This window comes from Balearica regulorum, chromosome 4 (assembly GCF_011004875.1).
Source record: "Balearica regulorum gibbericeps isolate bBalReg1 chromosome 4, bBalReg1.pri, whole genome shotgun sequence".
Taxonomy (NCBI): Eukaryota; Metazoa; Chordata; class Aves; order Gruiformes; family Gruidae; genus Balearica; species Balearica regulorum.
In genome coordinates this window covers 10,842,853-10,868,997 of record NC_046187.1, presented here as the reverse complement: position 1 = coordinate 10,868,997, position 26,145 = coordinate 10,842,853, and the positions used below count along the sequence as shown (strand labels likewise).

At 38.9% G+C, this 26,145-nt stretch overlaps 1 long non-coding RNA gene across 1 annotated transcript in view; it reads right to left on the bottom strand.

Moving 5' to 3' along the window:
• LOC142601662 (uncharacterized) overlaps positions 1-26,145 on the bottom strand; it is a 114,402-nt gene that overhangs the window by 81,871 nt on the left and 6,386 nt on the right. Inside the window, exon 3 of the long non-coding RNA XR_012835204.1 lies at positions 24,971-25,096. This is a non-coding gene — a long non-coding RNA (uncharacterized LOC142601662). The remainder of the gene's footprint in view (positions 1-24,970; positions 25,097-26,145) is intronic.

Genomic DNA, 26,145 nt, shown 5'->3' with positions numbered 1-26,145 from the left:
ATTGACAGTTGTAATTTGGACTAGGGGATGATAGAAAGGCAGCTGGGAAACTCTTTGAGATGCCTGTGTACAGAGAAACAACATATGCTTGATACAAGCTGAAAGGAAAATACAAAGCCTCAAGAACCCGCATTGCCGAGCCCAGGTGCCATGCAGCATGGCAGTCGTACACGAAAGGGTGGCCCATGCAAACCTCACCAGTGCAACCGTCCTTCGGTCAGGCTCTGGGTTAGCACGTTAGGTAAAGGTAACGTGAGTATCAGGCTGAGAAACACCCAGAAGCAGAGGAGTGGTGATGGGCGTCTTGACAGAGGGCAGGGACAGAGCACAGAGGGGGTATGGCATGATATCCAGGGTAGTACCAACTGAATACTTTAACACTTGTTCTTGGCTGAGTTTTTTTCAAAGGGCGAGGAGAAAAAAAGGAGAGAAATTTTCATCTAGAAGACCTCATTTTCTGGGGCTTGTAGACAGATATTAAAACTGTTCAGTGTAAGCATGGTTCCCATCACGGGAGATGCACTTGGTTCCTTTTCACAATAAGCTCAAGTGGCAAATCAGCAAAATTCCGCTTCTACCAAAAAATGTCATTTTATCCTCATTGGGCAAGACATCCCCTCTTCTGCCCAGGCTACACTCTGGGGAAAGTTACTTGCAGTCAGAGCAGAATTTCACTCTTCTGGCATTCTGCATCCACAGACAAAATAGGAATAGGAACGGCAGTAGGAAAGTACTCATATGCTTGCACTTTAAGAAAGATGTTACAAAAAGCCTAAGCACATCTAATGTGATTTAAGAAAAAGTACATATTTGGAAAAAAAAAATGTTTAAAAGTGAGAACAAAGTTGAAAGAAAGCTCATTAAAAAAAATAATGTTTTAAAGCTAAACAAAGAGAAGAATATGCATTTAAAATGTCAGACTCTGTAACAGTTGAAGACTGTCTGCTGTGTCCATAGCCCTAAAACGCACACACTGGCATGACATTTTGAGTGTTACCACGGTGCTGTCTTAGTTTACTGTCCACTGATGTGACATCAGCCCAGGCAGTATTTTGTGAAGTGCTGTAAGCAGATTCATGAAACTTTTCTTATCCTCAGGAAAGTCAAGTGTTGGGATATATATAGCAGAGGGATTTGTTCTAGTTCCAAGCAGTTTTAAATTGCAAAATCCACAACGTATACAATAAATGCGTAAGACAGATGGTCATAAATCCCTAATGAAACACTGCCAATGCAAATATTGTAAAAAGGATAAATAGCACTTAATTACACTATTGGCAAGCAAGTTGGGTTTTTCCTCATCCTCATTCTGCTTTTCACCGATCTCCCGTGCTCTCTCGAGCATACAGCATGTACAGCGTGGATTAGTGGTGGCTCCGCACTCTTCCACTGCACGGCTCTTACTCTCCTATGCCTTTGCTTCTCACCTTTTTTTTGTTTGTTTGTTTAAAAAAACAAAACACACCATTGTTGGTTTGAGCATTTGTGTAAGGTGTAGTTTTACATATAGGACAAGAGAATAAGATGAAAAACTAACAGGGGCAGGAAAGACAAACAAAAGCCAATAATATAACCATGAACAAGCAAAACCAACCACTGATGTAAAAAGACATGACTGTAAAAACCAATTTATTTATTCTCACAGTTTTCTGCATTGGGAAACTTGAAGGAAAAGAACGACTAGCTTAAAACATCACTACAATGACCCTCTTTAAAATCTTTCACCTCTTTTCCAGGCTTTTCACATGCCTCACTGCTGAAGACAAACAGTTGCGTGTGACCTTTGAGTTGAGCTAGGCTGTCACGTTTGGTCCTGGCCCAGCGTTACGGTGCTTTAACACACAGCTTTTCACTACTTTCCTATTCCTTAACAGGCTGGCTAGCCAAATAGGAAATACAACTGATTGCTTTTTCCACCTCTTTTTAGGCAAGGAGGACCCTAAATAAAAATCCGTAACAGATTTATTTCTCAAATAAATAAATAAAAAGAAAACCTATAGAAAAAGCCAAAACCATTTATTATTTAATATCTTTGATCATTGGGTTTTTCATTTCCCCCTCACTCTTGCACAGACAAGCTAAACCTTCACCTATGAACTAGAAATTCTCCCTCGTAATCTCAAGAAACCAGAGATGCTACCTTGCCCAATATGCAGGGAATTTCCAAATTTTCAGTCAAGCGACAAGTACACAACTTCAATCCAGTAAATTGGCCTTCAGCATTACACCTGGCAGCACGTTCTGATTGCAGGGTTGAGTTGTACTGAACTTCTTTCCTCATGCCAACTACTATATAACCATTGTTTCTTTTCTTTTAAAATCTGTAATTTATTTAAATACACATACCTATCATAGGAAACTTCCTTTATTTCTACTGACACTTTTAAAAAAGTTGCTTTTTGAAAAGAATAAAATTCTCAATACTATACAAGTAGAAAGGATGATTTTCCTACATTTAAACCATATTTTAACCCACCTACAGCTATTATAAAATACAAGACACCTTGTGAATGCCATATTAAGCAGCTTGCTCATGTACAGTGGACAAATCACTTAGTATTTTTCATACACTATTATGTATTGACTTCGGTGATTTCATATAAATGTGAATATTGGTTTAGTTATGGTTGCCATGTGTGAATGACAAACATCGGCATTCCTACACTTTTGAGTGAAAATTTCAATTCACTTCATTAAACCAAGAGAGAGTTGTGTTTTGAGGACTAGGCACAGCTGTAAGGTCTTAATTCACAGCGGATTCAAACAGATGTAGATGACCCTCGCACTTTTTAACTTTCCCTCTGGAGGTTCCAGCAGGCTTGACACGGCAACATGACCAAAAATAAAAATAATTTAAGTGGAAGGTTGGTGATCTTGCTGAGCCCAGTCATCTGCTCAGACTTTTGCTTGGCTGAAGCTTGTATCTAAATAGCCAAGGAACAAACAAATTCACATAGCCAGTAGATACGTTTCCATTGTTGCTAAACGAGAATGTGAGTGACAAGGCTGATTCTCAGAGCACTAGTTTGCAGCATGTGAGGCTCAAAGTACAAAAATATATATATATGTAACCGTGGAATTGCACTCGCTGTTTTTATAAGACCGCAAAGAGAACAAGGGGCAGCTAACTGTACGAGTAACAGGGAGAGGGGTTTTCCTCAGGGGACTGCTATATTCCAGACCTGGTGGTCATAAAAGTGTTACAAATAAAGCAGAAAAGACCTCCAGATAGCACCCATGCCATTCATTTTGTGTCGGTACTATGGTGCATAAGTCCAGCTACTGAATCCCCTCCCTCTCGGTGCCCTTTAACATCTCACGTCTAAGCTCCGTTTCCCTGCTCTATAGAATAGCTTAGATCAAAGACACAAAGAGCATTGAAAACATTAAAATCAATTAACTCAAACTTCAAAGCCACCTGATTTGTTGGTAAATTATCTGGTCAATGATTGATTTGATGCACTTTGTTGTAAAGTGTGCCAGAATGGAAGAACACAGACATTAAAGCACAATTACTAGAATTAAATAAAAAAAATCCCAGAATACAGTGTTAAAAGATTAAAGGGTAAAGAACCATGATTTCTCTGTTGTGGAGAGAATATCACCGAAATGGAAGCAAGCAGAAAAGAGTGAAAAAAGAAACAGCAAAATTCAGAAAATTAGTCTCACAGAAAGGTGATTTACTTCTCATTGCTGTAATGATACCAAATTCTGTTTCAGATGCATTAAACATACGAGGCTGTTAGTGTTACTCATCAAGAGTGAAAGGAGTGACATTACTACTTATTAATCTTAATGTTCTTGATAGGTTTCAAGCTCTGGAAGTGGTGATTAAGCTCCTTCACAGAGGAGGTAGAAGACTGCTGAAAACTTCATCCCAGGAATACTTTCAGGCCAATAAGTTCTGCACTTTTTTTTTTTTTTTAAACCAACAGAAAAAAGCAGAGAGTAACTTTATCTGCCATTTTAAGTAGTAAAATGTCTCCCAGCAGAGCAACGCTTTCATCATCTGGCACTCATGTCCTTAATGAACACACAGTCAATATTGCCACAGTTCTCCGGTGCACACCTTTATGGTTTGTTAGATCTGGTAGCTATTAGTACCGCTGTCCTCTAGCTATATTTCTCTCTGATCTCCCAAGTTAAGCATGTGTAGGTTGGGTGCGAGTTTTAAAGAAAGTGTTCCTAATTGCCTCCAGTTGCTTCTGGGCTTGGCCTTAGTGATTCAGACTCTTTTTAAAGAGTTGTCTTCAGTAGAAGATAAATTCGCCATTTTCACCTCAGGATAACAAAGATGTAAGATAAATCAAGGAAAGGTAGAAAGAGTACATTGTGAAGGAAAGAGAGCCACCTAACAAAAAAAAGCCTTCAATCTTACCTTAAGGTAAATTAGATGAGGTCAGCTTTATACCTTGATCCCCCACTGGGAGGGATTTTTGTTTCCTGATTTTTCTTGATGTAAAACTAAAGTCTCTTATCTTCTTTGTACACTTACTTTGCCTTAGGAAAGATAACATATGCTAGTCATCTTGAAATTAAGGAAAAAGTTATGGGGCAGATTTTTTTTCTTTCTTTCCTTTTTTTTTTTCTTTTTTAAAGAGTAAGGACTGTAAGCTAATAATGAAGCAATACCTTACTGAAATACAAAGAATATTGTACTGTTGAAGACATCCTGAATATCGAACGTGTACTTTGAATAAGGACACCCTAAATCTCAACAAGATAATACCCCAGCAATCCTCCCAAATATCCACAATCCTAAGTCCAGAACTGAGAATGGATACCCTACCAAAAAAAAAAAAACCAAACAACTTACTAGGATTACATGTAATTCCACCTTTCCATCTAAACCTTCATAACATTAGCTAGTATAACTAGGCTCTAGTAAATTAGTGGCTATTATTTTATAGCCTAGATTTGACCATAAGTAATTACTTTTTTCTTGTACAAGTAACAAAATCACACTTCCAGCAGTAGTTCCCGCTATCACAAACTCACCCTTAGGGCCAGTTCAAGTTCCCTGCTCTCCTGTAGTCCTTTCTAGCGTACCTTCCCTTTTACCTTCCTCCCCTGGACAACTCTTAAGAAGGATGGAGCATGTCTAACAAGCTCACCCACTCACATGGAGTTTGTTAGTGGGTATAGATACACAAAGGGAAGGACACTGGAGCAGAGCCCAGATTTCCACTCCCCACCACCACTTCTCTGAAGTTGAGTTCCTGCCCTGCACTGCTGCTGTGGTCTGTTAAACACGTTCAAGTACTTATCATTGCATAAATTACCATTAAATAAGTGTGCTTATAGAAAATTTGCTCTATTACCTAAAGTATAAAGTTGGATAAAACTGAGGAGCAAGATCACACACCTGCAGGTTTTAAAAAAAACAAAACCAAAAACCAACCAACTAAAAAACCACCAAACACCCCACCCTTCCTTCACCTTCTTCATTAAAAACTAGTATTATTCCATATTAGCAATGTGAATCTGAATTTGGTAGGAAAAACCCACTCTAACGCCTACATTGTGTTTCTTTCCATTTTGCCCTATGCCTTGCATATCAGAATTCGTAATACCTGTAAAAAAAGACAAACACATGAGGTTGTGTTTAATTAAGAGCAACACTGCTGACAGAAATAGTCACTTCCTAATTAAGATGTGTTTTAGAAAGTGATTGAGCTATAAACTGTCTTTTCACATGTTAAATGGACATCCTAACTCTAATCACTTGCAATTAAAATCAATCAATCAGGAAGAAAGTATTTTTGGAAGCTACCCTCATGGATACAATCAATCTAATCACTCAGTTTCCTGAGAAGTTGCAGTGATCCCACAGACACAGATGAGTAAGAACAATACAAGAATTAAACAAGACATTTGTACACTATTAAGCTAATTTCAAGAAGCAGCCAAAAAGTAGTCCAAAAAAGCAATACAGCCATTCATTACACTGACTTTGAAACCATGTAGAGTTTGGTCAGCCTGTGAAACACGGCAAGAATCAAGTCACGAGGGAGTACACTGCTGGAAATTCCCAAAACATATTTGGTCTCCTCTGCTGAATGAGATCGGCAGAGTGGAGAGTGAACCACGGGGAGAGTTACTGCTCTCCTTCTGGTGGGAGGCGGATTGCACGAGGAAAGGAGAATCTCACCTAAATTTCTGCACACCTTTAAAAAAGAAAAACCCCAATGGAGTATATTTATTGTCCCTTCTACCAGCCACATGTGATAGTATCAGAAATGGAAAGAAAAAATGCTAAAGTCTGGTTTTACATTAGATGCAAGCCATATCAATATTATTTAGTTTTAACTGCTTGGTTTGTGGGGTTTTTTTAATTAGAAAATTCACAAGATCTGTCTTATTTCTGTACTGAAAAGGGATACTTAACTAATTGTACCTTGCTGTCTGTACAAATATACTTGTCTTTTATGACCGTAACATATATATTCAAGGAAGAGAAATGCAGATTGAAGTGATATTGGTGCTAACATCAACATTGTTTTCATGGTTATTAGGACTCACGGGCAACCTTCGTGCATGCCAAAAATAACTATGGCATGAAGCTAAAAGGGTAGTCACCCCTCAAATGACCACTAATTTTTCTCCAGCATAATTTAACACAGGCTTACAAACCAGAGACATAGCCCATTGTTCCATGACTTGTATTTCACCACATCTACAACTGAAAGAATTAAAATGCTTACTACTACACCATTTTGATATTTAAATGCCACCACTACAGTACAGAGTAAAGACATTAAGACAGAAACAATTTACAGGTATTTCATGTGACCATTGTTTCAGGCTTTCCACAGGCTCATACAGAAAGTAGGTTGCATTTTGTGATATTTTAAGGGTTTGAGTAACGAAATAAATGACAATATACTTGCACAAACTTTGTCAATGCATACCCCTAGAAAAATATACTATGTTGTCTGCTGCAATTGTCTGAGCTTTTCTGTATCAATGATGAATCTTCCTGTCTAAAGTAAGACTTCTATACGTAAGAGGAAAGTCATGTTCAGGGCACATTATGATAATGATCATAACATAGCACTTAATGCATGTGAAAATATTGAATATTGATTATATATGAAATAAGGATATATTCAAACTGAAACACAGAAATCAGGAAGGGTAATAAGCTTTAACAGTTCTACCTTAGCAGGGCTAAGTGAAAACACTGCACATATACTAGAGATTCCCATCAAAGGAGAATTATTAAGTCTATGAAGAATAGAAAACACTGAAATGCTTCAGAGGGTTAGAGAAGACACAGATACCTTGGTAACCAACAGCTGCCATTTGGTTCCAAGAGCTCAATTTGATTGCATCCTGTCCAGTATATTTGCTGAATACAAAATTAGTTGCAAAGGTAGTTTTAGCCTGTTCTCTAATAAACAAAATAGAATTTGCCTTCTACCTGCTTCATACATACACAAAAAAGGAAACAAAAGAACAGCTTTCAGGTTTGAGCTGTACACCACAAAAACCCTTGCTCTGCTTAAGATTCCAAATCAGATATCCAGTGACTAGATAAAGGTAACTGCATTTATGGGTTTCTTACTCAGTGTAGTCCAACAAATGAGTAATTTAGCAATCTGTATAACTAGCAAGCAAGTTCACTTGTCATTTCATGAACTATAAGAGTGAAAAATGCATTAACAGCTTTTTAAAGTACTTCTAAATGGATAGTTTCTTGAACTAGTAACCCAAGTGTATAAAAGTCTTATTTAAATAAGTTGCATGTCTAGAAACAGAACCTGAGTTCCATATAATACTGGTTTGAATAGTTAAGTTCAGTTTTGTTATTTTTTAGAAAGTTAAACAAGACAAAAGTATTTGCTTTTGAAATAGAAGAGGACAGAATGGGTGTGGGGGTGTGTATAAGTTGGGCACCTGGATAAGCAAATGTCTTGTTTAGCCCATTTAAGTACAGAGTAATTTAGTTACACTTTAGAGATGACAGTTAATTGTGGGAATTCAGCACCAACTATATAGTTTTATGAAAAGACTAGAAACTAACACAGTTCCGTATTTCTACATGTTCCAAATAAAAGGTCAGCAACTACCAAAGACAGACATTGGTCCATAGGTGATGCACTGATTAGTATTCACTTTCTTACACGTTATATACCTTTACTGTTGTTGAGATAAAGTGCATTTTATGGCTGCATTTTATGTTGCAGGTAATGCTATATAATGGTATTTAACGTAGTCATAAACCACAGGATATTCAATTTATACTTTCTAAATTATTAAGAAGTTTTAAACAAAATTTTGTATTTTCCTTTTTTTTTATTGGGTTCCTGTGGAACATTAGGGGGGAAAAGATACTCAGTGGCATGACTATCTTTCATAGACACAATGCTCCAGCAGAACCGTATGTTACTCCACTCCTCGGCCACCCAAATTCACAGACAAATGCCGTAATCCAAGTCAGTTTGCTCAAATGCCCCCAAGACATCCTCACAGACAAACTGATGAAATATTGACTAGATAGATGGACAGTGAGGGCGACTGAGTATTGGTTGAACTGCTCTCTACTTAGCACTGTGGAGGCACATCTGGGGTGCTGGCACCAGCACTAGGCATCCCAGTATAAGAGAGACATGGATATACTGGAGAGGGACCAACAAGATGGGCCATTAAGACAATTAAAGGTTTGGAGCATCTGACATAGGAGAAGAGGCTGAGAGAGCCGGGAGTGTTTGGCCTGAGGAAGAGGAGGCTTTGGGGAGATCTTATCACAGCACATAAATACTTAATGGTAGTGAGCAAAGACAACAGAGACAGGCTCTTCTCAGCAGGGCCCAGTGACAGGGCAGGAGGCAAGATCTGAATTACAGGGACTCCCACTTAAACATTGTAATAAAAGTGATAAATTTAAGAGAGTGGTTGAGTTTCTTTCCTTGGTTCTTTGTTTGTTTGTTTTAAACTGTTGGTGTTGTCAAATGCTGAAGCAGGTTGCAGAGTCTCCATCGGTGGAAAGCTCCAACATGCAACCGGATATGGCTCTGAAGAACCTGCTCTAGCTGGCCCTGCTCTAAGCAGGGCTTTGGACTAGATGATCTCCAGAGATACCTTCCAACCTCAACCACTCTGTGAAAGATGCCATTAAGTGATGGGTTGATCTTGGCTGAACACCAGCTGCCCACCAGGCTGCTCTATCACTCCCTTGCTCAGCAGGACAAAGAGGGGAGAAAATAAAAGGAAAAAAACCCCCCAAACTTCATGGGTCAAGATAAAGGCAGTTTAATAAAGCAAAAGGCCATGCATGGGAGCAAAGAAAAAAAAACCCAAAATATTTATTCTGGTTAGCCTGCTGGTGAGGGGGAACATTGGAGAGACAGCCATGGTGCTGTGCCAGTGCTGCTCAGCATTAGCCAAAACCCTGGGGTGTTACCAACACCTTGCTCCTTACCGATACACAGCACAGCTCTGTGAGGGCTGCTGTGGGGAAAATAACTCCATCTCAGTCGGACCCAGTACAGCTGGGTAAGTAGATATGATCTAATACCCTGGGACAGATAACCAGGCTCATATCCCAAAACACTTTGGTATGGGGAAAGAAGGAAAGAAAAGGCTAGTACTTTGTATATAGCTGCTCATCTTCTAAGGCACTGGATCCAGGATATGCTTCAAATTGTTAGTCACAGTAGCTGCCTGGAGTCAGAAGTGGACTTGAATGCTTAGCTATCCATTTATCATCAATATTTTATTTTACTTGATTAAAAAAAAAAAAGCCAAACCCAAACAACTCCTACACTGTGCCTTTACTTTCTCCAGTTCATGGACCTGTGGGTATATGTGCGCTGCTTCCAACTGAGGGTGAGGATCAAGGGAAAGATCCTACTATTCAGCAGATGGTTGGAAGCACGAGCAGATGGGAAACGAGCTACAGCACACAGGGTTATTTTGGCAAGTGGAGGACAGGCTGAGCAAGCAGGACTTAGTCACACTGCTCAGGAGAAATCCAGAGAGCGCCTAGATAAAGAAGCGTGCAACATTTTGAGTGGTGGAGTTAACCAAGGAAAAGGTAGTGAGATGGATCACATGCATTGACAAGAAGCACCTCCTGATGGGATGGATGAGTCCATGTAATCCTGAGAAGCTATGAGCTTCTCTAAGGTGCATTAGCCTAGAGAACAAAAAGTTGAGAAAGAGTGCTAGGAGACTGCAGTTAAGCCAATTTAATCAAAGCTTGGACTTCTAAATATAAGATGCTGCAGGAGAGAGGCAGGGGAATATCTAAAACCCAGACAAGGAGGATCTGCAACTGATGTTTCCTTCTTTTAATCATCTAGAGGAGAAAACAATCACTCCATCAATACCAGATCCTGGCCATATTAAGGTTTCTGACCAGGTTTGCTAGAATCCAAAACCTCTTTGTAGCACAGCCTCCTCTGTCTTTTTCCTGAAACTGCAAGTTTACCTTGAAAGAAAGGGATATTTCTGAATTCTCTTGAAGAACAGCACAGCCACTGAGAGCCATCTCTCCTTGCAGAAACATACAGAGATTAAGTATCCAGTATTGTCTTTATCCTCATTATAGACCTACACCAGGAACACTGCAGATGCCCATGAAGTCCTGAATCAGTACCAATGTAACAGTGTGCTGCATAATTCTACTTTCCTAGTAACCATCCCATCTCCTCTTGCCAGATCCCACCGGGATGGCTGAGGGCAGATCTAGGAAGTATCTTCTGTGCTCTCCTTTGCACGGTGATGCTGTGACCTTTTAGGCACATTGGATGCTCCGTAATAAAAAGGGTTTGAAAGATCATCATTAGTCTAAGGTTAGTAAGTTCACTCATACAATGCCAGTAGTGTAAGAAGAAATACAAGATATTAGAATTATATGGAGAGTTATTTGCTAAGAATTCATTCATTCCTTTCATTTTAATTGTGTATTTTAATAAACATCATATATTTATTAATTCCCAAGTTATCTATTGTTAATAGTATTAAAACAGAAGGTGCTTTATTTTGGGCTTTAGGTTTCATATTCTTAAGAATGGCTAGTAGTAAGTGTTCAATTATGCCACATTTCCTTCTTATTCATTGCTTGCATTCACAATAAATAGCTTTTTTTTTTTCTCCTCTGCTTAAGCATCTCAAAAGCCCCTAAACAGTAGGTATTCTTAAGGTGTTAGTACTGTTTCCAGTTTCTCTCAGCCAAGATCATAACCCAGTTATCTGTAGTCATCACTCACAACTGAAGCCAACTTGGCAGTTCTTTAGAGTTTCTATTTAAAAAGAACTCTAAAATAAATGAAATGGGATGCTGGGGAAAAAAAACAAACCAAAACCACCTTGCAATTTTAAGAGAGATAAACCCAACTTATTTACTTTTCACTGTTGAAGTGCAGCTGTAACTTTATCTTAGCAGCAGTTAAAGTTATCTTCTTTTGGGAGAGGTAAAGAAAGAGGTAGACTTCTCATCATTTTGTTACTCTTTATATTGTACAAATCTGAAATTCATTGAGCCTCCTGAAAGACCAAAATAGGAATTACTTTGTAGAAGGAAGAAACTCTGGATTCTTTTCAAGAGATTATTTCTGCTGGAGTATTCAAAGTTTTCAAACTCTTTCAGCTTTGATTTATTGAGGGAAGTAGAATTTGCCTTTATTATGGCAATAGCTTTTAATACCGGGAATCATCAAAAGGTGACTATCATATTAACAAGACCTGCCGGACGAATCAGGGCAGGCATTTGTTATCCACACTTATTTCATAGCAACTGCCAGGAGCTGAGCTGGGGCAAAAACTAATGTCTGACCTTTAGACTATGTTTTAACATCAGCACTGTTTGACCAAGAAGAGAAAGAGTTTTGCTTAAGTGTTACAGGCTTTCTAGAACACACTCTGATTTCACTTGTGCTCAATGTCATGCTGACCTTGCAAAAGTACATAATTCATGGAAGCACATTATTTGTATATTATGTAAGAATATGCTCCCTTTTCTTTTTTGTTTGGACTCTGCGCTATTATACCTGTGTAACCCCAGTGGCTGCTAATTGATAGTAGCAATAGACAGAAATTAAAACATGATTTGTAATGTCTTAAGAAAAAAAAAATCTGCTAGAAGGGCTTTACAGTGCAGCAGTGGGATACATTCTGGATATTTTTGAGTACTCCATTTCCATCACACAACTATTTTACTTTTTCATAACGGATTTAAAAGTCTGGTAGTTACCTCCATAGGTTGGCATTTCAGCTCCAGAATATGCAGTTACATGGGCTGCGCCTCTAACCAGCCGATCACTGGAGCATCTCAAGAGTCAGCTCAAACCACGTGCCACATCCTGGGGACTCAGCCCAGAGCAATGCCTGGCCTCTGGAACCACAGCAGCTAAAATTACCAGTTTCTACAGATTTTCTTTGAAAAGAAATACTTAAATATTATTTATTCATGGCACGCCAGATATTATAAGAGGTAGTGAAATAACTTTCCTCTATGCTTTTTAGGGTCAAAGCTACAAGTGTCATTTTACTTTGCTTTTGAGGAATTGTTTCCCTGATAGCCAGAGAAGGCTGTTTGACAGACCTCTGGAGCCGCCCCAGCCTCAGCAGGGAGTTCGTCTGGTACGACACAGCATTATGTTGCTCATGTTATTCTAGTGCTCTTTGCATTTTACTACATATCTCAAGTTTTGTGGATGAATACGCAGGTAATCAGTGCATCAGTGAAGAGAGGCAAGTCCAGGGAACAAATCTAAAGCAAAGCAGCTGGCGATTTTAGTCTGTAGTTCAGAATAAGGTAAACTACTCTGAATTGATTTTTTTGTTACGTCCATTATACTGGTACTTGATATTTACGTTCATAAATTCAAAACATCTGGACATAGTATGACTCCTTCCATTTATTAAATCATAAGCCTGCTTTTTCTAAAAGGATCCTTTGCAAAAGGATTTTATGGGAGGGTGGCAGCAGAGGCTTATTAGTGGAACATGACTGACATTAGCAACACTAATATTACGCTATGTGGCATAACTAAGACTTTTACCTAGACCTTACAGTCTCAGTGAGCCTATTTGAATGCTAGTTTTAATCTTCCAACTCCTCATTCTCGTCTCCTCCTCCTTCCGCCCCTTTCTGTCACCTGACCTTCCCTACCAACCCTCTCACTTTGGTCCTGGCTTATCGCTATTCAGTTCTGCAACTCTCTACTTCCAGAACTTGCTCTCTAATTGCCTTCGTTCACCCATTTCTCCACTGATCCCTAGTCAAAACCTCCTAGAAACTGCCCAGAACTGCAGATGGAAGGGGAGAAAAAACCCAACAAAACAATACGAAAACCACCCCACGCCCCCCAGCCAACAAAAAAAACCTGAAAATGGAGACAAACACACCCCCGCAAACCTGCATTTCAGGGCTGAATGCTTCATCCAAGGCTAGCAGTCTTAAGTTTTCAGCAGCTGAATCTCTAAGGCATCTGATATTCATTCACATGTGAATTCCCAACTTACAAACAACCAAACCCAATTTGTACGGAGGCTCACAGAAGAGCAAAACCTGAGCTGATCCCTCAACCCTCGCCAGCACCAAGTCTCCCTACAAACCACGGCTGCCGGAATAACACGAGGGCCCTGCAGAGTTTTCAGCCAGATGAAAGCATACTTATTCCAGCTTTGTTTTTAGAAAAATGTTCTGCCTGTTATTTAGCAAGAAAGGCTAAAAAAGGGTAGGGGAAATCCTATCTGGCATAGCAGCTTGAAGTGGAACAGTTGCTGTTTGGTTGCAAAATAGCAACTGAGATACTCTTGTGTTGAAAAGCATTAGGCAGTTTTCACACTGAATGCTACCCCTTCCAGTTGTATCTATCTCGGTTGTTTATTTCAAGGGCTGACGGCCATAGGTGCCATTTAACAGTGACTAGACGAAATCTTAAAAGGAAATCCTTAAGTACATTGATTGATCAGCTCTACTTAAAAAAAACCCATAGTAATACGAGGAAAGGACAAGAGTAAAGATGTGAACTCTAGGGGTGTAGCTAGAGCACCCTAGGCTCACGCCTCCCTACTTTATAGATTTCTCGATAGAGGCTTCTCTGATGTAAGGGAAGAGGATTTTGCCGCAGCAACAACTTTACAGGGTTTGAGAGTTTCCTCCCTTACAGAAAACAACATTCATATCTCCCTGAAGATGTCCAAAAGGGAAAACCAAATGGCATCACATCTCAGCAGCCACATTAGCAACAGCTCACTTAGAGACTCCTCAGGTGAGAAAAGTAAAAGTCAACCATACTGAAAGACTGCAGCTTTTCTGGAGCCCAAGTATGTCATCCATAAGATTGCTTCCATAAATTAGATACATTTAGCCATTTTGCTCCATATGTCCATGCTCCAAAGGAACAAATTTATAGAAGTTCACTGGTTTTAACCGCTGTAAATTAATTAAAAAGCTTACATATAGAATGCTACCATGCTTTCTGTTGGCTGCATTAATTACATAAGAAAGATTATGTGACTTGAAAGCTAAAATGTAGAAAATACATTTTTCAAGTTTAGCCATATAACAACAGTGATGAATTATTTTGGTTGCAAAGTTCATTTTAAATTAGATATGAAGATTTTTTAGTAGGAAAAAAAGAAATAAAACATAGTCCACTGAAAAGCTTATTTTCTACTATTGCTGGCAGTTCAAGTTAAAATTAAGCTACTCATTCACTTGAGCATTCTCACTCAAAAATCATCTCTGCACTGAACAAACTCATGTGACCTCAATATGTTGCACCTGCCAGTAGGCAGTAAGTGCTAAAAGGCAATAGACTGGAGTTGCTGAAGGAGATGCAGAGAAGAGTTATAAATGAGAAAATATCTTGAATTACATTTGAGACAAGTCTAACACTTAAAACATGCAAGAAATACCTATCAACAAAGAACAAGAAAAAAATGAAAATGAATGTTATGTCCATTTATATTCAAGATGCAGCCCTTGGGACTAGCTTGGAACCTCTCGAAAAAAGGACTTCTTTTCTTCCCCTCTCAAGCACAATGCATAACTTTTCTCCCTCATTTAAAATCATAGATCAAGATGAAATTGCTGATGTTGCTTTTCACAGTTGGGACATTTTTATCTGGGAAGGAAAAGGCTTCTTTAATTAGCTTTAAGAGTATATATACATTTATGTATTATAAATGAGGGGGAGGTTTCACCATTTTGGGATGACAGTTCTTGTTTTTTAACTCTTCACCAGTTTAAAGACACTCTTCTTTCCAATCATCATCCTGCCAGAACAACCCATTAGAGCAACTGGAACACATGATGCTCAGGAGAAGCAAACACCTGATCTTTCCACAGCTTCTAAAAGCTTTGAATTTGAGGCTAAAATTGAGAGTCTTTGTGCTGTAAGGGTTGATTATCTAAGCTCCCTTAGTCTTTAATTTTCCTTTTCTATTTATGAAAGACTAGGTTTAGTTTTGAAACCAACCTACCAAAAGTAGGCACAGATAAGCAGACAAGACTCTACCCTCACTCTTCTGCCACAATCAGCTCAGAGCTGTTACTCATCTGCAATTATAAGGGACGTTCATTTTGGAAGGAAGCTGAGAGCTTGTTGTTGGCCTTATGCTCAACAAGCATAAGCATATGCTCAGCAATGAATGCAATACCCATTAGCGGACCATTAACTCTTAACAGGAAGAGGTGAAATACATTCAGCTCGAGGGAGATTCAGGCCTTTAACAGAAGAGGGAACCTATGGCAGGAAGAAAAAAAAGGGGTATTGCTCCCAGAGGGCTCACAGTATCTGCTGAAGATTGATATTTGCAACTCACTACCCAAAGGCAAGATGGGAAAGATAAATTTTTGCAGGATGTACCCAACCAGAGCCCAGCAGTGAAGTTACTGAGCCAGAATGGAGTTGCTCATTGAAGGCTTATAGTCTATTACTGACTAAATCTGTCAAAGACACTGTCTTATCATATCCATATGTGCTATTAGGAATTACTATCTGTTCATTATTATTATGATAGTAAAACTTCAGCAGGATCCACAAAACTATTAAAGCACGTTTCCCTCCTTTCACCAGAATAGGAATACTAACGAGATCACCATCATCTCGAGCATAAATAGTGTATTGCATCACTTGGCATGTTAAGAGAAGTTTGGGTGGGCTTTTTTTGCATCACAATACTTATTAGTGGGATCAGTTACAGCGTGCCTTGCACATAGCTATTTCCTGATTCCATATTATTGATATCAATGCTTTCTAGGAGAAGAACAAAGAGACATAGAAAAGAGACAAAGATATTTTAGTTTGTAAGGAAGTTGCAGAGCTGGGTAGAAGTTGCTTTTTTCTATCTTTTTTTTTTTTAAGGTTATTATTAAAAATAGGTACTTTGTAATTCAACAGTAGGCTGCAGTCAGAGAAAGATAAGGAGAGGAAAAAAAAAAAGAGAGAGAGGGTGGGCATAAGAAAATTTAATCCAGGTTCTTGAGAGGAAGGAGGTAGCTTGGGGACTAGAGACAAGATAAAATACTTGGCACAAGCATGCAAAAGGCCGATGGATGCTAACAGAAGCAAAACTGTTCTTCATCAGTCCAGCTAATCAGCAGAGAGCACAAACCATGGAATCAGCACCGAGCGCTGACATCCCAGGTGAGGGAACCACGTCCAGCTATGCAAATGCTCATCCGCGATTTGATCTCTGCTTACGGAGGGTGACAACGAAGAGCTCTCCACTTCGAAAGCATTTCCTTGCTTAGCGATGTGTAAGCACCAACAGAGGAGCTGCCGATTAAACAGGATGGGCTGGGTCGGGGGCTTTTCTTATGGGAGAAGTATGGTTAGCTTCATCTAAACCAGCAGCTTCCCCCTAGAAGTGGCTATTCGCTGCAACCAGGCTTGGCTCCTTGCTGGACCGTGATAGTTTGGGCTGCAGATTAGCAGTATATGTTACAAAGAAGTCCTGTGATTTGTCTTTTGTGGGGGAGCAGGGGGGAGATAGGGAAGGAATAATTCACTGAAGCTTGCATTGTTTTAATTGGGGGGGATGACACGGGATGACACACAAGGGGAGGGACACGCAAGTCACCTCCATATAAGAGCAACATCTGATTTAAACCTGAGTGTGTCACATGTTTCAGTCCTAATTTTTATTAGTGTTATATCCTCCTAAATCACTTTATTTTCAGGTCATTTATGGGATACAGGATATCATTCTACACTTATAGCTGCTATAAAGCAGTGCAACCTTTAGGTTCTAGAAGTATTACATATTTAGCATCATTTTCATGAGCAGTAAAATCCCTCTTCCTGTTCCTTACTCAAGCAGTATCAGTTAGCGTTCACCAGTACCACAGTGCACAAATTGCAAACAGAAACACATCTTGGAAAAATCAAATCAACAACAACAAAAAAAATCACGTAGCAAGCACACAGACTGTCACAATACCTAGTTGCATGGACGTATGCCTGGGAAATTCCATTTCCTATGGAGGCTCATACATAAAAAAAAGCTTTTTCAAACACTTGTGGCAGGTGCTCAAGGCAAGAAATAAACTACCCAACCTCCTCGTAGGGTAAATAATCCTGTCCCGTCTCACTAATATAAATCTCCATAAATAAGATCATTTTACATACAACTCGCATTCACAGAAGCGCATCCATTTGTGGGAAGGTGGTATATAATAGTTTTACTAAAAACACACATATGAAAATATGCCTCAGGTGACAAGGATGAATACAAACATGGAAATGGAATTCAAGTTTTGTTAATAAAAAGGTTATCTTAGGATTTCATCAACCGATAACCACGCAGCCATGTGCAACACACACTACAGTCAGCTTGACTATCTTCAGGTTACCCACAGCAAACACAGCATGCTAACCTCTGCATTACCACAGCAAACTTCAGTCACCCCAGAGGTGACTTGCTTTGTTGACGGGCTCCCTCGCAGGTCCCGTTCGCCCCTGCGCTCAGATGTTAAGACCGAACAGCAGAGCCAGGTCCCCAACGCCTGGTACCACCCTCGCAGGAAGCAATAGCAGCCAGGCTAAGATGACACCTGAAGGAAGGACCATGGAGCATGGGGTAGCACCACAACACAACCTCGGGAGCACACCAGCTGCACGACTCTGTGCTGTTACTCCACAGAGAAGGGCAAGTAATTTGAACAGGCAAGTTCCCTGGAGAAAGGTGGGTAAGGTACCATCCATACCTCCAGGATATAGATTGTAACATGGCCAGTTATGGAAGCTCTATGTTTTTGTGGTTTCACAGAGCCAGAAATACATTTCATCTCTAAATAGAGATTCAAGTCAGAATTTATTTTTAGACAAATACAGAAAGCCATTCCAACTATTGATACCTAAATGAAAGGGTAGAAGTAACCTGTACTGTTTGGCATACAACTAAGCTCCATTATGTTCAGAGATGCTATAATTTCAGTTGAAGCAATATCCCGGAATTTCTCTCTTCATTTCTGGGTTCAGTAGTTACTGACCATGTATTTTTAATCCCAGGCTCATTTTTTATTTCTGACTAGGGATTTTTCACAGTGAGATAATATTATACTTAGAGACATTTTTTACATGTTTACTTTCAGTGAAGTATATTTTACTAGAAATGCACAACTGTCCTTCTGGGTTTTTTTTAGGCTTACTGCATTTAGCCTTAAGTGGCAGAGCTCAAAACAACACATCTACTGCTTTCCCCAGGGATGAGAGGATCCCATAGAAAACAGAGTTTAAAAACATGAGCAGGTTTTGTGCATGTGTTTTTGTAACTGAAACTTGCTTGTCTGTATCCATGATGTCCATTCATAGCTGCCCTCTTTCAAAGCTTAAATCAAGTCTGATGCCTGAAAAGAATGATTTCTAAGAGGAAAACTCTGCTGCTTTTCAGAAATCTGACGTTTACTTCCAATTTCTAAGTCTCAACCCTTAATGAGTGATAATGAGTGTTGGAGAAGGCACAAGGAGAATTTTTGATGCAAGATCAGAGGCAACTCAGAAACTCAAGGACACTTGGTAAGTCAGAATTTACCTAATAAACGAGCTGAATTTTTTATATATTTTGATTATGTTATACTTTGCTTTACTTTGGACTTTCATGACACTTGAAAGCAAAATTATCTTTATCACAGAAACATTTAAAGTGAAATTGGTTTGAAAAACAACTATGTATGATATTAAATTGTAAATCATTCTAAAGTTTCCCAAGAACAAAAGGTCAGATGCATAGCTTATGTAAATTAGTGTTGCCTTTTTGATGTTAATGGAGTTGTACTAGTTTCAAGTGAGGATTTGGTCTGTAGTGCCCTAAACTTCACATTTAGAAACACTTTCTTGTAAGATTTGCCTTTCTCTAATCCAGATCTGTCACATAAATTTAGTGGGGAAACCACAGATATCAAAACAAGAGCAAAGAAAGCAGAGCTGTGTCAAACATAAGTCCAAAAAGAAAATGTCTCCTTTAAACCTGTCTCTCCATCCTCCCTCATTTGTTCTTTCTTCATTTTCACCATTTCTAGCAATCCCACTTCTCCCTGCATTCTCCAAATGTGAACACAAGACTCAGCTGTCAACTTCACATTATTTTTTCCATCATAGTTTACAGGAAATTTTTTTATATCTTTTTTTTTTAAAAAAAAAGTTATACCTGGAGTCCAGTCACATTGCGAGTCGTGCTACAGCTGTCTGGAAACTTGATATTAGATGGGATACAGACACTAGATACTTTGTTAGATATAAAATGCCACAGACATAGAGACCACTTGCTTTAAAAGAATTTCTGTGATCAAGAGAGTTGCTAAATGAGGAGCAGCTGTAGACAGGTTACGATCTGTTTGATATCTCATCTAGTACAGGACATTTTAATTGGGGGATAAAGTTGTTCAAAGACTTGCTGAAAAGCTGCCTGTCTAGAAGCTGTACATATACACACGCAGTTTGACCTAGCACACTTAAACAGGCTTGCACATTTCAGTGACTGCATAAAACGTGCACGCATCTCAACAGCAGCCAAATTCCAATTGTATGGTCTCAGAGGCTTTCGGTGACCACAGCTAAATGAAAACTCAAAATTATATTGCATTAAGTTATAGGAAACAGAGCCAAAGGGAACAGAAGCTCATAATGGAGAAAAAAAAAAAGGGGGTGGTGGTGGTGGTGTAAAATCTCTAAATCATTGCCTGTGTTTTCTTATCAAAGATTTTGAGCAAATGCATTCAATGATCTTTTAAAGCAGTGCTTTGCTACGTATTTCCTAATAAAAGACTTCCTGAAACCTGGCTCATATACACTATCCCTACTCCTATATAAAGGACAAAGTTCTTCAAAAGAGGAAGACTATTTCTGACAACTTTGTGTCATCTGAGTCTCACTTTTTCTGGTCTCGGACGACCCGGAGATTTTGCGTACTAGTAAGTATAAGGAAAGAGAAGAAGAGGGAAAAGGAGGAAAAGGCAAACAGTAAGTGGTTTAAACAGACAGAATTAAGCTAAAGTGCGCTGCCCAAACCTGAACATATTCTTCTGTAAAGGGCTTGCCAGTGCTGAACAGGCAGGAAGGATTACTTGAGAGATGGATGGCATCCTGTTCGCTGCTTCCATTCGGAGGTTTACATTTTACAAAGACATTTATCAAGACGACTCTTATGCTCAGCCTGTGGTTCACTGTTCTTTCCTGCAGGTCTTCTACTTCACTAGTTATTCATATTTGCATTTGTGCGGTAGAAACTCAGCTGGAACTATCTTATACTTAATTTTGTTGTCAATTCACATAATATTCCTTTCAGGACACTTCTGCGCTCCAGCTATTTCTGTCTGCACCTGCCATTCTTCCTCCAATAGCAGTATCTAGTAATTTAGTAAGCTTAGTCTTTTTTCTATTCTACAAGTTTTATTAATAAAAAATATTGAACAGAACCAAATTTAGGGAATACCCATGAAAATTGCACCCTATATATTCTTTGAATGTGACAGATAAATTCCCTCAGACTGTGCTTTTCCTAATTAGTTTTGAACTCACCTAGACATAGTTTCCCTAATTTGCTTATGAGAGTATCACACAAGTACTTCACAGCTTCTCTTTGGTCTGCAGGGCTCATTACCCAAGCATAAAAGGAAATTAGATTGACTTGGCATAATTTAATCTCAGCAACTCCACATTCCCTTCTTAGTGCTTAAACTCTTCTAATATTTCTCCAGGAATTGAAGGTGACTTGACTGCAACTCAGACTTCTGCTCAAACACACAAAGTACGCATTTTAAAGAAAAAACAGAACACACACAAGTATGAGGAACTCTGCACTACTACTTTCCCTTCCATTCCACTTGCCTTTTTTTTTTTGGTAGCTAATCATGGTGTGGTTAGACCATCACCACAGAAGGATCCTCATTGTAACTATTTATATTAAGAACAACCCCACCCCCTGCACTACCCCACTACTGTTCCAGGACCGTTCATCAAGCCCTACAATGACTCTTTGGAAGTCCTAGAAGGGAATCAACCCATGATCTCACAGGACCACCACACGACTGGATCACGTGGTTTATCAAGATTATAACAACATTGCAAATAACATCTTGTACTGTCTGAAAAAGTCATTACTTCCTCCCTCAAGGCAAAGACCATTGCTACTCCCTTAGTCCAAAGAGGATTAGGCCTAAAAAACCCGAACCCTAGCATCATGATATTTTCTAAGGTACAATGCACTGGATGTTGTCAGTCTTCTGGATGAAAACTCGTGCTTCTGACACAATCTGGCATGTATTAGTTCCCCCCTTGCACCACATCTCTAATCTGAGTTTACTCAAACTTGATTGTTTAAAAATACTTTCAATTTAATGATCTATATATTTGTGCTATACACACAACGTACAGAATTCCAGCTAAAATAGAACACTGCGTGACGTTTCTCCTCCTTGAAAATTTTGCAAAAATAAAGCTTTAAGATCTTAAAAATAACACAACATACAAACTGGCTCCAAGTGAATAATTTAATGCAAAGGGTAAATTAAAGTTTGAATAGCAGAAATAGGCTAGAAAGGGGAGGAGGGAGGAGAAGAAACAAGCATTTTATTTTCTTCATGCCTGGATAAGCAATTTGGCCATGAAACTGAAGTCATCCATCATCCATATTACCAACACCACCAGTGCTCAGGGCAGCTGTTCTTCAGGTCAATCGTTTCAAGAATCTCAAAAAAGAGGCAGTTTGGGTGAAGAAGTGACCCAAATAATTTTGATGTTAACAGGTACTCTGCCCACAGGATTGTAGAAGTCTGATCTTTTCCTCCCCACTAGTACCAATTTTAACACTGGGAGGAGCAAAGCAGGCAGCATACTTGATAACCCACTTAATACGACGCTGATCTTGCGGACTGCCACTGGTGGTACATAGCCATATTCACTTCTGAAAACCAAACAGCAAGGATTGTTCCCGTTCCTCTATCGTTATATGGCTGTTCGCATACAGGTGACAGAGCACGCCTGTGTATTAAAAGCTATCATTATCACCTACAAATGTAATAACCTTTAATAACTTCTGGGCTTTGAGACTGCTAAGCAGCTTGTGAATTTACAGGAAAGTAAAGGTCAGAAATTTTTTTTTATTGCAAGCATGAAATCTATTTAAAATAACTGACAATTATTAATACAAGAGATCTGTACTTATGGAACTCCTATTGACAGGTTCCTTGATAAAGAGAAAGAAGCCCCAATCATTGTGCTTTCAGAGACTCAAACTTGTTATTCAATTCAGACTCGACTTTTTTCATATGCTACAAACCATCAAAGGTAATACACTTTTTTAAATGTAGGGAATTTAAAAAGACTGAGCAAGTGATGAATTTATATGACTGTGTTTATTAAATAGATAAAAATGAGCACTTACTGTTCCGGAAATTCCTCAATAACTATGCAGGTGTTTTAGACACATGGACAGCTAAAATTTCAGTTGTCTAATTCAAGATAGAAAGAAGTACTGTTTCTTTCGTCACTTGTTTTGTACCTCCTAGCTAATAACTGAATATATTCACTTTTTTCATTATGTTCTTTGAAGATTAAAGACATGTCTGACTTTGTACTGGATCTGCCTGGACAGTTGACAGCCCATTAAACTAAAGTAGTGCAAGCCATATATTTTAAGGTCCTGATTTCCAAAGCACACCAAAATGACTTACTATATACGTACAAGAGTACTCCTGAGACACTTTGAAATCATACATTTGAATTTCTTCAAGAAACGGACGGGCTTTTGCTTTTGTAGCGAATGGGTCAAGCAGCAATTAAAATATCCTTGCGGTCAGGAAACTCACAGAAGCGTGAGGTGTGTCCATCTTTAACATTGACTACTATTGTAAAAATTCATATTAAAAACTTTTAGCTATAGTGTTCCCTTCCTTTAATCCAAGAACACTCAGAAGCATATCCCTAGCATGAGCTAGATACTGCTGACAAACAGATTTCTGGTTTTAACTGATAATAAAACCCCATGAACTTGATGCACGCTGCATCCTGGCTTTCCCTCCTACCGTTGTAGTCACATTGAAGGACGAAATATAAATATTGTACTGTTCTTTTACAGCAATTCTGAAGTTTGTTTAGTTGTGATGCTCTCTTCCTACGAGCTTTCTGTAGCAATACATACAAAATGTTCTACACCCTCAGATTCATTTGCAGTGTGGCCCCTGCCTTTTTTTTTTTTTGTCTAATCCATGTATTTTTGTGGGAGAATATTATATACGTATCTGGCAAGATTACAATAGCAAACTGAATCTATGTTGCATCTTTTCAGGTAAGTAGTACTCCTCAGGATTTAGGAGTATATTCCAGACTCTGTTAAAACCTAATTCCAGGCTACATCCTCCTATATGTCCACATCAAGCTGGCTGGAAACTGGAATTCAGAGGGCTATACATCAAGCTGGCTAAGCTGGGTTGAAGTGAGTCTACTTCTTCAACATGAACTTAATAATTACAAAGTCATTAGATATTGAACAAGTTTCCATACTATCTGCTGTTCTATTTAGTGCTACTCCATAATCAAATACACCCAAGATCTAGTCTCATATACTGTAGGAATGGATGTACATTAGACAATAAATTAAGAGAATACGCATATGCACATGATGTAAGTGTTTTAAGAAGAAGAAAAACCACCCGAAGTACATACACTTTTAGGGGATACGGAAAAAACCCAAAACCCAAAGAAGTCAAAATGTTGTAACAGGCAGTAAAATAACTAATTTCAAACCATTATCAAATTACACATTAATTTCCATGTGACTACAGTAGTCGTTGTTGCTGTTACATTTGTATTCTAGGTCACAAAGTCTCCTTACAATTCCACTTTGAGTTCTTCCTTATCTTCTAGTATCTTTAGCTTTTAATCAACATAACTGACAAAAATTTCACTACTAACTCCATGTTTTTACTCCTGCTCCATTTCCCTGGTTTTCAGTAATCAAGTATAAACATTGCCTTAGTCAAAGCATCACATCAGATTCTCAGAAGTTGTATTATTTTTCTAGGACTTCCATCAAGATCTTCTCCAAAGCACTGTTATTTCAGGCCAGGCAACTCTCTCTCATAAACATAGCTTGCTTTCCTTACTTCTACACGTCAAACTTAACATTTGGCAGCATTTAAACAGATTTTCCAAGAAGCTCACCTAACAAATCCCTGCTAATTCATTTAGATTATCATTGCACCACAACACCTCAGCTCCCTTTGCAAGTGTTCACAGCGATTACTTCACTCCATGAAAATACTGAAAAGCATCAGGTCAGGAACAGGCCACCACTAAAATATACTTCAAATACCTACAGTCACAGAAGAACAGTTCCCCATTGTGACTTCTTGCACTAGAAGTCACATTTGATCAAGTTCCTTGAGCTGCTACAGCAGCCCCCACCTCAGCCACACTAAGAATCTCCTTTTCTACTCTCAGGTATCTCACGTAACCAAAATGAAATAGTATTTCAAAGCTGAGTTAAAACATACATCTACTAAACTTACCTGAAGTCTTCTGCTCAGTCACATCCCCGCACATAGCAACAAACGCTGCTTTCTCACAAATGCCACCAGCTCCTCACGTCACTCTCCTTTTAACAATCTCATTGCCTTGGGATCCTGAGAGGAATCCTAATCAAAAGAAAACGTCTCAGGACCTCCATCATAGATCATTTACTCTCTCACTTTCCCTGTACTTCACTTAAGATAGACCCTACTTTAAAAAAAAAAAAAAAAAAAAGCCACAGACCACAAAATCCTGTATGTCATTGTCTTCTTTCTCTTCAGCAATAGTCTTTCTGCCCCATTTCCTCTGGCAGAAAACCCCTCCCAAACTTCCAGGTGCTCCATATCATCATTCAGTGAACCACTACCGAAAACCTCCATCCCCTGCAAGCAGGTGTAGGTAAACAGAAATCTAAATTGCAGTTAAAAGTGTTTTATGATAATTAAATTGACTATGCATAGGATCAGTGAGTTTGTTTTTCTAAGAAACATGTGTTTTGAATAAATTCATGTACCATACTACATTTGTCAACACAGTTATTCTCAATAAAATTATGGTTTCATTTAAAAAAAAAACACCACAAACAAATAAAAGCTGCTTTGGCACTACTAATTTCCCATAAAACTAGCTGGATGGACATGAGTTCCATTACCTACTTTTATACCTTCATATGCCCTTCATATCCCATCAGGATAATTGTATAAGCACCAGCACCAAGTTACTACAGCTCTCAAAGTCATCCCAGCCATCCTTTTCAGAAACTTTCACAGTATGACAGACTTCTATCACTCTTTGCTGAAACCTCACCTTACACCCCCAGCCCACACCCCCGTCATTTAGCCCACCTGCAGAAAGGGGGAACCATCCAGGTGGGCAATCGCTCTGCAGCCAGGCAGCTCACCTGCATCCCTCCATCACACCTCAACAAAATGATTCCTCAGCAATCAGGAGGAAACTCAATCTCACTAATTTTACTGTTCATCAGAAATCTCCTTAATTTATGTTCCATCTTCTGTTTTGTACAACTTGTTATTGCCACATTCTAGGACTTGTTTAATTAAACAAGATTTATTTTCTTGAATGCAAGTATACGTGGCTTTGGGGTACCTGATAAAATACCCTTATGCGTTCAATATACATATGCTATTCTTACACGTTCGCTGCATAGTCTTAC